Source organism: Rhagoletis zephyria, unplaced genomic scaffold (genome assembly GCF_001687245.7).
Source record: "Rhagoletis zephyria isolate East Lansing unplaced genomic scaffold, Rhagoletis_zephyria_1.1 Rzeph_scaffold_01123, whole genome shotgun sequence".
NCBI lineage: Eukaryota > Metazoa > Arthropoda > Insecta > Diptera > Tephritidae > Rhagoletis > Rhagoletis zephyria.
The window spans coordinates 85,536-104,066 of NW_016158207.1; the positions used below are offsets into that span (position 1 = coordinate 85,536).

At 36.0% G+C, this 18,531-nt stretch overlaps 1 long non-coding RNA gene across 1 annotated transcript in view; it reads left to right on the forward strand.

Annotated features, from left to right (window-relative positions):
• LOC108362853 (uncharacterized) overlaps nt 1-5,278 on the forward strand; it is a 19,674-nt gene extending 14,396 nt beyond the window's left edge. Inside the window, exon 3 of the long non-coding RNA XR_001847526.1 lies at nt 5,198-5,278. This is a non-coding gene — a long non-coding RNA (uncharacterized LOC108362853). The remainder of the gene's footprint in view (nt 1-5,197) is intronic.
• Nucleotides 5,279-18,531: the final 13,253 nt, after the last annotated feature.

Here is an 18,531-nt window from a genome sequence, read left to right on the forward strand (position 1 = left end):
TTGGAAACGCCAAGTGAAGCCAAGTCCTTCTCCACCTGATCTTTCCATCGCAGTGGGGGCCTCCCTCTTCCTCTGTTACCACCAGCAGGTTCCGAGTTGAATACTTTCAGAGCNCGCCAACGCGTAAAGGCTCGTAAATCTTCCGCAAAATCTTTCTCTCAAACGCCTCATCGGATGTTGCATCGGATGTTGTCATTGTCCATGCTTCTGCGCCATATACCAGCACGGGCATGATGAGTGACTTATAGAGCGTGGTTTTCGTACGTCGAGAGAGGACTTTACTCCTGAATTGCCTACTCAGTCCAAAGTAGCACTTGTTGGCAAGAGTGATTCTGCGTTGGATTTCAATGCTGACATTATTATCGGTGTTAATGCTGGTTCCCAAGTAAACGAAATTCTCTACTTTCTCGAAATTGTAACTGTCAACAGTGACGTGGGTGCCAAGGCGCGAATGTGCTGACTGTTTGTTTGATGACAGGAGATACTTCGTCTTGTCCTCGTTTACCACCAGACCCATGCGCTTTGCTTCCCTATCCAACTTGGAAAAGGCAGAACAGACTTCGCGGTTTTTGTTACCGATGATGTCGATGTCATCGGCATAAGCCAGCAATTGCACGCTCTTGTAGTAAATTGTTCCTGAGCGGTTCAGTTCTGCAGCTCTTATTAACTTCTCCAACATCAGATTAAAGCAGTCACATGAAAGGGAGTCGCCCTGTCTGAAACCCGGTTTGGTTGCGAACGGCTCGGATAGGTCTTTCCCAATTCTGACGGAGCTGGTGGTATTGCTCAACGTCATTTATATACCCGTATGAGTTTTGAGGGGATGCCAAATTCAGACATATCGGCGTATAGGCAACTCCTTTTAGTGCTGTCAAAAGCGGGCTTAAAGTCGACGAATAGGTGGTTAGTGTCGATCCTTTTCTCGCGGGTATTTTCCAAGATTTGGCGTATTGGAATACCTGGTCTATGTTGGATTTGCCAGGTCTAAAGCCACACTGATAAGGTCCAATCAGTTCATTGGCGGTGGGCTTCAGTCTTTCACACAATACGCTCGATAAGACCTTGTAACCTATGCTTAGAAGAATATAGTTTTTCACTTTCTTAAAACTGCCATTACATGGTAAGAAGAATGGTTTACCCCTATTTCTAACAATTTCGATAGTATGTTCAGTTATACTTAATGAGATAAACTTGTATAGTCAGATGTGGGCCGTATCAATCCCACTTTCCGAAATTCTATAATAATGTTACTCATTTTCAAGGGATTGTTAGTAGTATCAATTTTGAGTAAATTAGCGTCCCTAAATTTCGAAATATCGAAGTTTCAAGAATTTCTGAAATTTACCGTTATATGAAAAGTGGGAGTAATTTTAGTCCAATTTCAATAATTTTTAACGTGTTGCTTTTATGTGGTAGGCGAAATCGTACCAAGTTTGGCGCAAATTGATCTAACGGTTACCGAGATATACATACCTGGTCATAAGTTGGCGGTACCACGCCCATTTTCCAAAATTTTATCATAGACGTGTTTTTTGCTAAAGAATTATTGTAAACATCAATTTTGAATAAATTAGCTTCTGTGTTTACTGATTTATCGAAGATTTCGTATTTTCTAAATTACTGTTATATGGGATGTGGGCGTAGTTATTGTCAGATTTTAAAAATTTTCAACTGTTTGGTATGTTGTATTAAGGCTTACAACTGTGTCAAGTTTGGAGGAATCGGAGGAGCGGTTATCAATTTTGAGTGAATAATCTTCAGTAGTTACTAAAATATAGCAGTTTTCGTTTTTCTAAAAACTACCGTTGTATGGGAATTGGGCGTGGTTATGGTCCGATTTCACCCATTTTCAATACTAACCTACCTTAGGTAAAGGCCAATCTACATACCAAATTTCGTTTAGATATCTCAATTGTTGATCGAGTTATCGTGTACACGGCTTATTCGACCTCTCTTTTGTATATAGAAAATGTGTATATAGAAAGTTTCAAAATAAGCCTATTTCTAAAAAGTCGGTGTCAGGGGTTATCGATCTCCAAAATGAAGCTTCAACAACTTTCCAAATCAGCAATTTTCGATTTTAATAGTTCTGAACGAGAATCGCTATCAGAAAATTCGAATGTTTCTGAGTACGGCTACTACTATTAGCTACTTTTTGAAAAAAATGGCCAGGAAGTATCATTAGAGCAAAAACCACGTTTACGTGTATTTTGTTGTTGCTTCTGGTATCGAAAGTGTCAAAAACTGATTTTTTCCTCTAAATCAACGCGTGCCATGTGAAATGCAAACAAAAATAAAAAATAAAAAATTTAAATTAGAAAAAAAATTTTTGCAACTTTCTCGCTTAGTAAATTTATTTGCTTTTCGAAGCATTGATCCATCCTTTGCAAGGCCCAGTAATCAGCGGTTATGATGCTTAGTTGGGCGAACGTTCCAAAAGCTGGTATTTAATCACTTGTTTGATATAGAAAAAGGTTTCACGTGCAAATAGATTTTAACTATTTAGAATCTTTGTGAGAATAAATTAAAAATATTTGGCATTTTCGAGACGTAATAAAAAAAAATAAAATCAGTTGCTCTACTGATACTACCTGTGCACACATCCGTAGAATATTTTTCCATAACTTTGTACTTTTTGTTCGGGATTTTTACCCCGCAAAATTCCTAGGCAGGGTAACATGATGAAAATATGCGACTACTTTTTAAACACGAGTGGTATTCAACGGATTATTGTCAGACTCGGATTTCGACCAAGCGCACTGTACTGAATATCATCCGGAACGGGCTGAATGTAAAACGTACCCTTTCATCTTTGAGAACTTCTTTACTTTTACAACATTCTCCTGGTAGTCATCTTATTTGGAGCTTCTTATGTTGAAGATACAATCCCTAGTACAATCTGCAATAATTTTTTTTTGGTTTGGTAGTTTCGCCTAATGAATATCTTCTCTCTTCACAAAATTTTAAAGCTGCCTACACACCCGCACATTGAACAGCAAACCGTGTGTATTTTTTGTGGGGTTCGGAATCCACATAAATACGTAAGCAAAGTTTGAAATTTTAAAGTAAAAGCTAAATACTAGTAAAATTTCTTTTAGAAATCATTAACGTCTATTTTCGATTCATACTCACAGATACCCAGTTTTTCTACGCAAAATTATAACTTCAGAAACCATCTACATATGAATGTGCTCCTTTATTCGAATCGCAAGCGTACAGACTTAAAAATAAAAACTCGTGCATAGACATGCCATTTTTAACGCGTAGACATGTCATTATAACGCAAAGGCGCTAAAATACCGAATACGGGACAAATACCGGACATTGGAAGAAATTCAGAACAAGTGGCGTCCCGTATAAAATAAATAAATTACCAGGACCAATGACGAAAAAAGAGGACTGTCCCGTATAACAGAGGACGGATGGTCTCCGTATTTATAGCATATAGGATCAGTTTTCTCGCAGGGCGCACCGCTTGCTCCAACTCAGACCCCTTTATCGAACGTTGAAAGTAAGTGGTATGGAAATACGGGCAGTTTTAGTCTACTACTTAGCATACTTCGTAATTGCCAGACTGATTCCCTTAGATATCCTGGTAAACGAGATGCAAAGAGTGTATAAGCGTTTACCTGCGGGAAATACCAGTTTAAACCGAAAAGAGGGTTACAGAGCAGAAAAGATGTCGCTCTATGGAGATCTGGCAAAAGCGTTGGGATAAATCGGAAACAGATAGGTGGACTCATAAGCTTATTATATGCATTAAAAAATGGCTGGAAAGAGCCCACGGAGATTCAAATTACTACTTAACACAGTTTCTTTCAGGACATGGCTCCTACCGAGAGTAGCTAAAAAGATTTAGGCATGGATATTCCCCACACTGTCCGACTTGCACATGCCTTACTGAAAACGCGGAACACATAGTATTCTTTTGCCCTCGATATGCCCCTGAAACCCGAAATAAACTGCAGGGTGGCAACATTGTAGACTATATATTAAAATCAGCAGAGAACTGGCATTAAATGTCCGCACATAACTCTGAAATTCTTGAAGATCTAAGACGATTTGAACTAGCTAGAACCGGTTAAATAATGTAGCGAGCCTATTGGCCAACCAGCCCCGTGAGATAATACCTTAAATGGCAGTGCCGCGGGGAGAGTGGTTAGTGGAGGTTTTAGTTCGCAGGTGTATCTGTGAGGCGGCAAGTCGTGCATACTACTATGCCGGTATAGTAGTACTCAGGAGAGTTCCCTGTTCACGTCATCCCAGAAAAAAAAACCTACATGCATATATATATTGGAATTTTGCTGAAGTAGCTAAAATATGTAATTGCCTCCTGATTTGGGTTCATTTGAACTCGTTGTTGTTTACTATATTGCAAAACTCGGACACTACACTCGTAAATTTTAGGGGAAGGAAGGCATATCTTGTCGTCACAACTATGCTTGTATACATTTTTGTGGTTGTTTTGGAGAGTATACAAGCATATTAGGGTGTCCCTGAAGTTGGTTTTTTCTTTGCGTCTTAATAACATACATACATATATACATGTTGAGCTTTTGGCTAAGAACTTGTATCGAGTTCACTAGAACGTGCTACAACAATTCGCATGGATTCAACATTTTTCACGTGTGCGATACTATAAGAGCTCAATCGTAGTAAATATACGTTAATAGGTTTTCAATATTCGATTGAAGTACATAACTTTTAAAAGAAATATTTCTATACTTTTAACTTAACCTAACCTCAACCGAAGATTCATATTAAAACTGTTTCTACTTTTAGGGCCGGTTCAAGTAATTATACGACTCATAGCGAGGACCAACCAGACCGGGTTCCTTCATAAAGCCCAGTTTCGAACGTAGTTCTTCGGAGACTCGTCGATGGTGTACGGCCCGCAAAGTCTCACGTACCGCTCGTTGTCAAGTTAATTCAACGATGCTTGCAAGATACCGGAAGATCATAGACTTTATAGAATAAAGCAGTGAAAAAGGTAGGATCTCTAGGCATCAGTGGTTGTGTCTCCAACCCGGACTGGCAAAAGTAGGGCTACAAGAACCGTCGACCTGGTTAAGCATAGTTTGTGGAAGGTCAAAGTCTACAAAAACCGACATTGAAGTACTAAAAACTTAGCGGTATTCGCTGAGATTGCAGAGCAATCCAGCAAACATGAGACGGTCATTTTTCTTTTAATATCTAGTACCAGGTTGACCGAGTTTTGCTCGAAGTGCGTATACTTTTTAAAGTTTTCAAGGTTTGAATATCAAATACTGGTCATTTGTCATCAATTAAAAAAGTTCTTACTTTAAAATTAAGATGGCAACCCTATTTAGAAATACGCTGGGATGAATAGTAAATGTCTTGAGCGTATATGCACTGTGTATACATACAAAAAATGAGGATTGAAATTAACAAAATAAAAATTTGTATTACATAGAAGCGTGGCAACCCTGATCGAAAATATTTTTGCACCAAAGATCTCATCAATACCTTTCATTCGAAAATAAGTGGCAACCTTACACTATTATCCTAAGGGTTAACACTTTGTATATAGGGAAAGCATTGTTTAAGAACCTTCTCTTGGTACCCATGAATAGTAATATTTTAACTTTTTTTGCTAATCAAAAAATTAAATAAATATGCGATTCAAATAGGTGGCAACCAAATCAAAAATATTTTTAATCAGGTATTTATAAAATTCCTTCCATTTGATAACCATATTATGATGCTTTAATTAATTTGTAGCTAATTTCGAATAGGCAGCAACCTTATACGAGTCTTCTCGGAGATAATACCCATTCAGTTAACCTTAAAATGCAAAACATTATCTGTGTACAAAATTTCATCAAAATCGTTAGAGTCGGTTCCGAGAACCCTATGGATGTATATACATATATATATATATATATATACAAGAATTGCTCCTTAAATGTAATAAGATTTCCTGTCCTATGAAAGGCTTCCTTTCAAAAGAACGAAAGACATCATTAGAAAGTTTTATTGTTAGTGCTCAAACAAATTTGTAGAATTTCGCTTAAGTGATGGTCCTAGACCAGCCATAAATCTGCATCCTTCCGGTTACGTAGACCCGACTGAGGTGGAACGTGAAAAACTAAAAGCTATTTTTAACTAAATGTTCAACTTCAAGTCGATTTTGCATGAAAAATGTTCTCATTTTTCTTTGGGACACCATAATGTACGAGTACGTGAGTCTGGTTAGGTTCGATTCAATTTGGCTTGATTTGGTATGTCGCTCTGCATACTTTGGCATTGCAGCGCGAAATCGCATCCAATGGTATTTGGTGCACCGTAAATTTCACTTTATTTTACTCATTCCTATAGCCGGTGTAGCGGCGATCCAACGATCCAACGATCCAACGATCCAGAGATTCAACAGCAATCAAGCGATCCAGCGAGTCAGTGTTCCGTTGGCGCACAAGGCTGCCTGCTGCTTTGTTGCTTTTGCTGTTTGTATTGCTTTGGCTTTGGCTACTGTCCTCCCGCGACGATCAACCCGCGCCTCGAATCGATTGCGCAGCTTAGGCGGTGGTTCATTCGCGTTTCGTAGTCAAAACAAGTTTTAGTATTTATGCGCTCTTTACCTTATTTTATTTTTGTATATGTGAATCTATTTATGTATGTAGTTGTATGTATGAATGTTTTTATTTGAAATTCGTTTTTGCTATGGTGTTATTTGGCTTTCGTAAATATGTGCGTGTATATGTATGTACGATTGGCTATATTTGCGTGCACATTTGTTGATATAAATTTATATATGGATGTACGTTAGAGTGGTCCAATTTTTGTATGGGGAAAAGAATTTTCATCCTAGAAAACGGGGCACCCCCTTAGTTTCTTTCCTTTTCATACCAGTACCTACTTTCAGTTTTCTACTGCAACCAATACAGGTTGCCCAATGATCTTGAAATGCGCTACTATATCGCTGAAAAACTGGCAAAAATATTGGTGATTTTTAAAAAAAGCTACTGTTGCCGTGACAACTGAAGCTTGTGCTATATTTTAGGTAATTTAAATTTCAAATGTTCTTAGGTTACTTAACCAATTGTTTGAGTAATATAAATACACAATATCATGAGCATCCTCTAAATTATACATAGAAACGTAGGGTTTAGTACCAGCACCTCTTTCGGCAAGAGGAAAAATTCTGGAAGGTGCCCCACACCCTATCTAGGAAAATTGTTTTGGTTGACCACTCTAATGTACATACATACATACTTGGTATGCTAGCTTGTGTTTTCAGTCATTTCAGACCTACCCTGCAGGGAAGCCGTGGACTAGTGAATCAAATTTCTAGTTTCATACTAGATATTTATCGTCAAAAACGAACCAGTCCGATAGTAACTAGATCCCCACCAGTGCAAAATCAGCGATTTGTGTTACTTTAAAAAAAAGCATTTAATTTCACTTTTTCCATTAGAAATCTATATCTAAGGTGACAAATTTAGAACTAGTTCGGAACTATCGAAAAATTTATGCAGCCGGGGGCTTGTTTACTTTGCATACATATGTGTTTGGCGGCTTTTTTGTTCAAATACGCTTTCATTCTGCACTTCGCAGATGCTTTTTAATAGCTTGGTAATACAAAACAAAAATTTGTTTTAACATTTTAATATCTTGGGAACTTCTGTAATCTAACCAATAGCAGCAAGCATCTCTGCAAACTCAGTTACAGCCAAAGGTATGTAAACGTACATTTCTTAAAACCATTCAAACAAATTTAATTTCAAATTGAAAACACATTTGTTTGAAAATAATTGAAAATCGCACGCACGGAAGAACCAAAAAGATTGAAAAATCATAATACTTTTTTTTCGTCTATCGATTTGAGAACTAGTTCGGAACCTTAGAATTTATAACTAGTTCGGAACTATCGGAAAAGAGAGCGGGGGACAATTGACATTTCCTAGGACACCGCCATGTTAAATTCGCCGGTTGTTTGTATGCTAAAGAGATTTATCGCGAACCAGTACTGGCCCTAAATATATTAGAAGCAGACCAGTTCAGAACTAGAGATTTTCCCCACAGGGTACCTATATACATATATATGTATGTATGTACTAGAGTATAGAAAATTCTTCGCAAATTGTTGGAATTTGCGGCATTCATTGGTAATTCCCAAAGTGATTGGGGGCAAAATAAAAATTCCAATCATTTCAAGCATATTCCAAAGCTATTCGGTCTTCTGTGAACACTGAAAACGTTTATTATTCCAGATACAATATTTGTATTTTATTTATATGTATACGAAATCAAAAGTCTAAATTTTAATCAATTTGTTTTTGTTTTTTTTTTTTTTTTTATATATTTAATTTGAATCAGTTAAACATTTATTTCTTTTTGACTAATACGTACAAGTAGCATCTACTCACAAAAGTTATGTATTTTAAAAGAATAAATCCACCCTGGTTGGTCACTTCGTACCCTTTCAGACAAAAATGGAAAGAGGGTCGAAATTTGTTGAAATTTTGCTCCTAAAGGGATTGCATCACGATAATTTCAAAAATTAAATCGGTCTTTTCGTATCAGTTACCAATTCCGAAAAAAGCTGGATTAACTTAAAAAATTTTTTAGAACTATTTTTACATGCCAAGCGGCGAAGTGAAAATAGTTTTGTGGTTATGTATAATGCTTAGTATATATTTTATGACAAGATAAGTTATACATTTTTCTTAATTGGAGTTTTGACTTTCAAATTAACTATACCAAAAAGTCCAAGTTCCAAGATTTTATACTCTGGAATTCTTGTCTACGTTCGGTGCACTGTGCGCCGTTTCATGTGCACCTACTTTTATGCGCTTTTCACCTTCTTGGCATGGTTCTTCTTATACCACCTTCTCGTCTTAGCTGCTGGTGTAACTGTGTTATTGCGGCGTCCTAAGCATGCTTCGATGTCAACTATATTTTCAGGTCGTAGTGTTTCGGATGTAAGGAGGAAGTGGGAAACAATAGTAAACCTGCACCGATTTCGCTGAAACTTGACATGTGCTCAAATTTTACTTAGAAATAGGGAATTGTGAAATTTGGTAAAGATGGAATAATTGTAACGCTCTCCACTCTTGTGGGCGGAAACATTAAATTTCATCCGATTTCGATTTTGTACTAACTCTCTTTTGTTAGAAAGCCCTAACTATAAAATATGGGGAGGATTGGATCACTATAACGTCCGAAACTCACAAAAATATAGGCCCGGTCAATAAATGTGATAGAATTTTGGTACATCTATAAGACTATACTTTAAAATTACATGGGTGTAAATATTCAGCCTTATCAAGAGTTTAATTTTCCCCGAACCGTTTCACTTTTCACTTTTGGTTTCCATGGTTTTACTGTGGGCGGATGACAAATTTTCGGGTGAATTTTTTTTCAGGCGAAACTCAGGATAAGGCAGATTATCTTTTCTTCCAATGTTTTGTGAGAATTTTCCATGTTCGAAAATTTCTTTTCGCGAAATTATGCAAAAATTGGCTGAACATCAAAAATTAATAAAATTGAAAATTACAAACATATCTATATTTGCAAAGTCGCGTGAAAAGTTCCAATTATCCGAAAACAACATATAATTCTCTAAAACATGTGTTTAATTTCATGACTTAATAAAACAATAAAAAAAAAATAAAAATAAAAATAAATGATAAATACCTTCACCTGAATATTCCACGAGACTTAAAGAACTGATTATATGTATTTAGTTCAAAAAGCAACACTTGCTTTGATGGGTTAAGCGCCAAAGGAAACTAAACTGATCAGTCGGTACCGCGCGGATTGCAGTATATTTTTGGAAATGTTCCGTTCGTGGAGAGAGGGGTTGAGTAAATTATGTGAAATTTTGTATTTATGACTTTTTTCCCCCTCTCTTAGCCCAATCGATTTTTTTTTAATCAACTGTCAACATTACCTCTTTCTACCTGCCCCCATATAGTCGAAACACTGTGGGTCGTAGTGTATGTTCAGAAAACGATGCTATTCTGGATCTGATTTCCGAAAAACGACGGCAAACTAAAACGACATGCTCAGCGTCTTCGACCACCTGTCACTGTGGGCATAGCGGTGAGTTATCTAGGCCGAAATGGTGTAAATATTTCCGGAAGCATCCGTGGAACTGCGTTATATGAAAGTTTAATTCTCCGTCTGTTCGACTAAGCCATTTATGTATTATTGGGACTAGTGTATACGGCCAACCTCCTTTAAAGGAGTTCGCCCAGCTATGTTGCCATTTTTGCAATGATTGTGTATTTTACTTCACTAACTATGGCCGCTGCGTTGGTTTCATTTAGACTCAGTCGTTGCTCGATTCTCATTCTTTTCTAATAACTTTGTTTATATTGCCGGAAGTGCTTGTTTCGTGCTTCCTCTAATAACTGCTCGATCGGGAGAAGTGCGTTATCTATGACTAAAGCGTCATGGATTACATTTTTTCCCCCAAAAACCTTTAACCTTCTAATTTGCCGATACCCACTTCATTTCATTTCATTTGTTAAGTCTATGATTTACAAATCTTACAGACTAGATATACAAATTTCGTGTTACGAACCAGGGAGTTATGCAGAATTTTTTGGGTGTAGGGATCTTTGAAATCTCTACCATAGCGCCGCAAAGCAAGGTTAGCGTAGGTTTTAGGAATGGTATATCTCAACGGTGGGCAAACGCAGCTCTTTGAGCCAAATGCGGCTCTTTTCTTAGCAAAGTGCGGCTCTTTTCACTTTACCTTTGCTTAGAATATTTTGGCTCTTTTCTTTTTAAAATACATATATCTTTGCTGGACATTTTTTCCATTGTGTTTCATTTTATTTTATTCTTTTTATATACACATACGCCAATTAGGATCGGAACATTACCCGCAATTGGATAATGAAAATTGGCTTTCTGACTTAATGTTCTTTCCCGATATGATGGAACATTTGGGCGATTCCCCCGTCACGGGTTGGACATTCGTACAGAAAAAAATTTCTTTCTTGTTTAAATTTAAGTATAAAGTACTCAACAATTCTACATTTTGATAAAGCTACACCTAATTGACTATTATATGAGTTATTACAAAATACGAAAAAATTCCAGCTTTCTTTTATATGGAAAAAATCTGATTTATTTCTTCTGTTACGAGTGGAATAAAAAAAAAGAACCTGGTTTTTGGAGTAGATATATTTAACGGAAACTCTGCGAATTTATTTCTCTTTTCTGTGTGAACTGTATAATACAACAAATAATAACCACAACAAAGAACCAGGAAAACAAACAAAGCAAAAACTACAAAAAAGCATGGCTTTATTATACAAAAAATCCGAAATTCCTCTGTCACGGGTGGGACAACTTTTATCATGGGTAGGACACATGCGAATTTTTATATGAAAAGGAGCTTTTAGTGTGGTCCACATATAAAGATTAGTTATTAAAAAATTTAAGAAGCGAAGTAGGGGTTCAATCCACTCACGTTTTATCTTAGGATGGTGCCTTTTATATAGAAGAAAATGCTTAGCACCATCAGCCAAACAAATTATCAAAAATGAACGCGATTTCCTAGCGTCTAGAAATTTTCACTTTTACCTACTTAAATTTAATGGACTACAAAACTGTATACCTAAAAATTCTGAACACAAATTTTGAAATTTTTGGGCGTGATTGTTAAAGTTTGTTGAATTTGGTTCCAGTTAGGTAACGTGCTAGACTTTTATAAAACAAAAAACTAAAAACATTAGATTAACAAAATAAACCAAAAACTGGTCAAAATGTAACTTAACTTAATCAGCTGACCACACGGGTATATAGATAATGGACGAGTCCGCGCATCCCCTGTAAACCTACCTCTGACAACTGTCCCACACATAACTGCCACGGGTGGGACATGCTTCACTGTTAAATTATTCTTATCTAACTATGTGGAAACGACAATGCAATTGTGGTAAATATGTGCAATTAATTTCTAACATTACAACACAACCTCAACTTCTGTAATTAAATATAATAACTTTTACCTTTTTTTGTCACGGGTGGGACAAGAGCAATACTGCTTTATATTAACTCATAATACATATAGATAAAGCAGTCACACCATTTAATATATAACACAATTTTATTAAAAGCAGATGGGTTCTACTAAATATTTTTCTTACCAAACACTCTAATTATGAATCGAAAATTATTTGACAATGCATTCAACACAACCTACTTTAAACTCAATCAAAAAATTTACTTAGGACTTAATTTCAGAACGTAAAAAAGGTAATAAAAATGCACTTAAAGCTTTAATTTGCTATTTTTTGGTTTATTCAAGATTTTTACAAATGTCTTAACCACACGTTGGATAGTTTTATAAAGAAAATAACTATTGCATTGTTGTCCACTTTCCCATGGAACCTCCCATTTGCAAAACTTGTATTTGTTTCTACAAAGAGAGAATAAAAATGTCGCTTTATCCATGATCTCAAAAAAAATATTTCATCGTTTTCCATGGCTAAAAAAAAAAAAAAAATTGCACATGATTTAAAAGCAGACTTCGAAAAAAGATTTGCCGATTTGAAATTATTTAAATGTACGTTTGCATGCTTCATAAACCCTTTCTTGTGTAACATAATTGAGGATGAATTTACAATACCCGTCGAATAACGTCAGTAAGTAATGATTTAAAAAATTCAGTGAAATGTGCTTAGGGAAGAAGTATGGGTATCAAATTAAAAAGGAAGTTCTGTAGAATTTAAACAGATTCAATTTTTTGGTACATAAGTACTGGTAAGTATTGCAAATGTCCTTTTAAAATTGTATCCTTGAAATATCGCAGTATTTGCTTTTGACAAAATTACATATTAAGGACTTATATAAACTCATTAGCGCACACAAGGGGTGGGTTTTTGGGGTTTAAACCCCCCCTAAAGCTAATAACCTCAAATACAATCTGTATCTTAAAGCTAACAATCCAGCTCTCAAGGAAATTATAAGAAATATTTATTATACTTTCTGTTGCTTGAAAAAGCGCTTTGCTTTTGCTGTAAATTTTCATGAGGGAATAAATATACGAGCATTTTTTTCTTGAGTGCTGCAAACTGATTTAAGAAATTTTGGTAGAAGAAAATTTCTTTTCCATTTCTCGTCCGTCGTTTTATATGAATTTTTCGTTTTTCTTGAGAGTTCAGTTAATTTTTTCGGTATTTGAAATATTAAAAAAATTTAGCAATCGTGAAAAATCACCATCTCTATCGAAAACCAGAAATCGAAAAAATGAACATAGAAGTGCAAAAATTCATGGAATCAATAAATTTATTTTTACTGACTCTTTTTTAAAATTTTTTATTAGGTACTTTTGAAAGTTGAGCGCATCTTGAGTTTATAGAACTTTTTATTAAGCAAGTAGTTTTTAAGGAAAGAACACAACCGACTTCAATTCTCATATTCAAATTTAGGGGTACCGTTAATTTCTTCATGATCCAATCATCGGATCTCTAAAACAAATTACGGGACGAACCTTGAGGTACTAGCTTTCTAATAAAAAAAGGATTATTGAAAACGGTTCACGTGGTCCAAAGTTATGTATTCCGGTGAGATGATAACCTCCCTTTTTTTGAAGTCGGTTAAAAGCGTTTGGGTTCTGTTAATCTGTAAATAAAGTGCAGTTTATGAATTTTAAAGCGTTTATTTATTTATTACATACTGTACATAAAACTTGCATAAATGTATTTTAAAAAGGGTATTATCTGAAGCAAATTTTCAGTATTTTCCGGTGATATATCTTCAGAAATATAAAACCCCCCTAAAATATATTCCTGGGTGCGCCCCTGTATAAACTCGATAACATCATCGAATTTCGTCCTTCTAAGGTTATCAGCTTAAGAACTTACCTATTCGCCCTTGTGAATCCAGAAAATTTAATTTTTTTTTTTGAATTTTGAAGAAATTTCCTTTTTTTTTTGCAATTAATCATATCTTTAAAACTATAAAGTCCTTTAAAATAAATCCTGACGTAAGAGAGAATAAATCAAAACGCCACTTTATATAAAAATTAGGTTTCAAACCCATTATTAATTTTACGGTAGGAGAGCTTCTGAAATGCTATAGAAGCAATTTTTTTCTATTTAAGTTGTTGAAAAGTAATGAATATCTAAATCCAGGGATTGTGATATAGACAACCCGAAAATCCCGGGATAGTAAAAAGCAAAAAAATTAACAACCCTAATGCATACGTAACTATAATTGTGTATAAGCAAGTATTTATATACAAAATATATGTACGGTGTACCTATACCAGAAGCTACACCACTTCTTCGGCAAATAATATAGTAAATCATATGATTTGTGGTCGTTGTTGTTATAGTTGAACTTTATTGTCCATACATTTGTACTTCTGAGGTTCTGAAGTTCTGAAGTTTTTGTGCGTAAGGTTTGAGCAAAGAAATGCTCTTAAGAATGTACATCTGCTGCAGCATAAATATTTCAAGATACCATCCGGCGCTTCCTTCTCAGCCACAACCCGCTGTCCCATCTGTCTGAAAGCTGGCCAAATAAAAGTATTGCATTCTTGTCATTCGTGCATCGATTGGAGCTTCAGTTGCGAAGCTATAACTTTTAAATCAATGGAGCAATGAATGTGTGTTGCCAACTCGTACCAATAAAAAGGACACTATATGTTCTTATATACTTATATGTACATAAGCACCCACACGGAACAAATAAGTCAGTTTCAAAAATTAACATTTCAATTTACTTAAGACAAATTCAGAGTGGGGCAGTTTTGATTCCATTTTCTCTTTCGCCATTCCTTTTCTTTAACTTCGTTTCATTTAAGTTGTTGAATTTAAATTACAAGTAAACAAATTTAAAAGAAATGCAATATGGGACAATCGACTGCTTCCTATGACATCGCCATGTTAAATAAATCAGTTCGTTGCAAGAAATTGCAATTAGTTGTTATTGAAAGAAGTGTAATTTTTAACTACTCCGGCAGGGTTTGTACAAATACTTGTGTGTATGTACATATGTTTGTATATGTATGCATGTGTTTATTTGGGTGTTCCTAACGTAAGTAAAAACAAACTCGTATTAAAAACATGAATAAAAGAATCGTAATAAAAATAGTTAGCCTTCAGAGCGGCAATCGCAACCACAGCAGCACCATCAGCAACAGCTTGCAACTATCCTGCTGTGGCGATGAAACCAGTTCGGGCGCGCGAGAACACTACGCAAGCTGCAAGTCCAATNTCGGTAAAATGAAAATACTGCTGTCAAACGACCAAACTGACAGTTTATTGCCGGCAATAGATGGCAAGATATAAGCTCTGATATATATTGCTCTCGAAGAGCAATGAGCGGTCTCCATTGGCAAATTATATTCTGACATATGTATCAAGATATAAACTTTATCCTGTGGAGACGGCCAGTTACTTGAATGAGCGGAACCGAGCTGACCGGCGCCGAGCCGAAGAAGAAGAGGAAAGTAAGGTATGCAGCCCAAAAGCATTTCAAGCTTGCGCGCGGCAATTTCTGAGCGCAGTAGCAACCTCAAGTGGCATGGTCCGGAGTGGCATGCGAAATTTGGTCAAACACATACATATGCTTGCACTATCTTGCGTGTTTACTATTACTCCCTATACTTCTGTGTATAAGCGTGTTATTTTGTACAACGAGGGAGTACTTTTATAATAATCTGTGCACACAAGAAAGATAGAATACAAGATTGCGCCCATCAGAGAGGATATTTGAGAATTACTTTTGTGTGACGTCACACTGGTGCAATTGCGGGAGAGAAATGCCAAAACGTGAGCAAGAATGGAAGAAGAAGAAAAAATGTTGCAAGGAAAACGTAAACAATTTGCACAAGTGTGACGTCATTCAAACAACGATTCTGTCAAAGTCACTGAGAGAGGAATAGCGGTACCGTGATGGGCGCAACCTCTATTTCTCTCAATCGTGCTGTGCACACATAAAAGGTTTGTTCGTCGAAAATCCAGCAAGAATTATCCAACACTCAAAATATCAGAGAGTAAGAAAAAATTCTCTCAAATTCTCTCTCATGTTGAGAAACTTGCAAATTTCTGCACGAACGCAAATTTGCAGGAATTTGCAAGTTTCGCTGCCAGCTGGCGTCCACGGTTGCATTTCAAACATAAAAAATTTTTATAGAATTTTTAAAATTCTTTCGGATGGCCAAAAACAGGATATACATGTATATTTCTTGTTGTTCTGACTTTCTTTAACATACATTTCAATTTCTTCATCGTACTAGCTGTCGGGTTTCTTAAATCGACTCTGGTTGCAATTGCATTCCGATTGCGAATACCATTTTTTTCAGCCGAATTAAGTTCAAATCATTGGAATTAACTAAATTAATTAAGGCTGAATTTCTTTATTCATTCTGAACGTTTGGAATAAACCTTTTTTGTTTACTTATTCTTTAGAACGTTCCTGATGATATGTTAACGTATATTTCAAACGTATTCTGTTTATTCCGGGTGTGAAATGGGATTATCCGGAATGTATAAAGAAACGCAGCCTATATCAACAATTATTTACTTCCTTTTTTCAACAAAAAATCGCTCGTGTTTATAAATTTTTAAATTTAACGAACTAATTTATTCAAATCATTGTAGACAAAAATGCAACCATGCGCCACAACCACATGTTTTTCGTGTTTGCAAATTCTTGCTGGCAAAATTTTTTCCAGCAAGAATTTGCAACTTCTCTCCAAGAGAACTGTCACTTTGCTCTCACAATTTTTGAGTGTTGGATATTTTTTTGGTCTGCACGAACGCGATTTGGGCAAAAATCGTGATAATTCGTACAAATTCGTGCAAATTTTTTGCTCGACGAACAAACCTAATATCTCCCGCATTCCTCTCAAACGTGTAATAATGTAGTACTTCTAAATAAATAATTCCATAAAGCGCCATATTCGTCCTAATGGAGTAATCTCAGATTTGCTAAATAAGTGTTTGTATTTACGTATGCAATATTTATATTTTATTTTTTATTTGTAATAATTGCATGCGTGTATTAAACTAATATACATATACATAATATGAAATCAATCTTTAATTAGGTAAATGTATCCAGTATATTTCCCTGAGCCGTTGGGATATCGTTAGGTCAGTTATAAAGCGACTTCAGGCGAATCCACAACTACATAGTATCCGAACAAACTTCTGTTTGAGAGCTGGGTAAAATGAGGAAGCAGTAGCGTGATACCGCTGCTCTGCCAGATATTCAGTTTCCATTAACTTTATACAAAATCTGCCGGTATAATCAGGCCTTCATAGTGATTTTCTGGCATACACATGGAATGTTTAATCCCAATGTGGAAGGCCTGCCCAACTGGTTGATGCCCTCAGCTTCAAAGGCTGTCATCAATGATACCTAGTATGGATGGAGTAAAAAAGGACAGCCCCTTGATATAGGCGTCTAAGATGCTGTAGTGCATTACATTTTTCGCACTCTGCTAAACATTTTGAGTTAAAAAAGGATTTTCAATGTGTTTACACAAATATTGCCGAATGTAAATATATACAGATTTTACTTCTCAAATTTACATTGACTATCCATTGCAATGATTGCGTCCTGTCGTCGTTATATTTTCTAAACGATTTGTTTGCCAATTTTTTTTTTGTATCCGTGTGCAGACTTACTTAGTTCTACCTGGTCTTCTGCCTTTTTCCTGCTTGATTTCTTGAGGTCTCACAATTATTTTCATTCTTGTGAACAATACCATTTGAGTAGTTGCATAATACGACGTAATATTTTCACTTCAACAGTTGCTTAGATACTGAACTGAGGTTAATGAATCGCCACGAATTTTACGCTACGTATTTTAATAGTCGTATGGAATCCCTAAAGATTGCATTGATCATGGAGATAGGTTTAAAAAGATGTTGGTGAGTATAAGTATGAATTTTTGGTGTAATTTATGATTGTTTATTGCATTAACCACGAACACCCCGAAGGCCAAACATCGCAATTTCTGCAGAATTCTGCAAAATAAAATTTTCCAAGCATCTGCGACAGTCAGAGTTCGAGACGCATAGGCTCCTAATGGATAGTGCCCAGACAAGAACACCTATCAAAATCGATAATTAGTCGTTAGCCAGCTGCAGGAGGTCTTTTGACTACCCGCGGTGTACCAGCGGCCAGAAAACTTTGCAACTTTGCGTATCGATGAGCTGACTACAATCCTCCTTTCCAGTTTGCTTTGCCTAGTCAATTCATCCTGGGACCCATATCGGCTTAATTTTAGGAGTAATCCGAGGTTATCGAAGGAGAGATTAGGCATTCCGTGAAAATGTTTCATGTTACCATAAGGGAACCAGAGTCCTAATTTCTGCTTGGCTATCACAGTATATGTTCATCCTTCTAATTGATAGTATACTGGCGTTTAGCCAGTCGGCTGTCTCTTCAAAAGCGGCCACCTCCGCCGGAAAAACGCTGCAAAAAAGTCCGGCAGCCAAAAAATGAGGTTCGCTGAGGGGTCCTTATATATCCCCCAACTTACTTCGATTATGTGGTTTAAAAACAAACAAGCCAAAGAAGTCGTTAGCATAA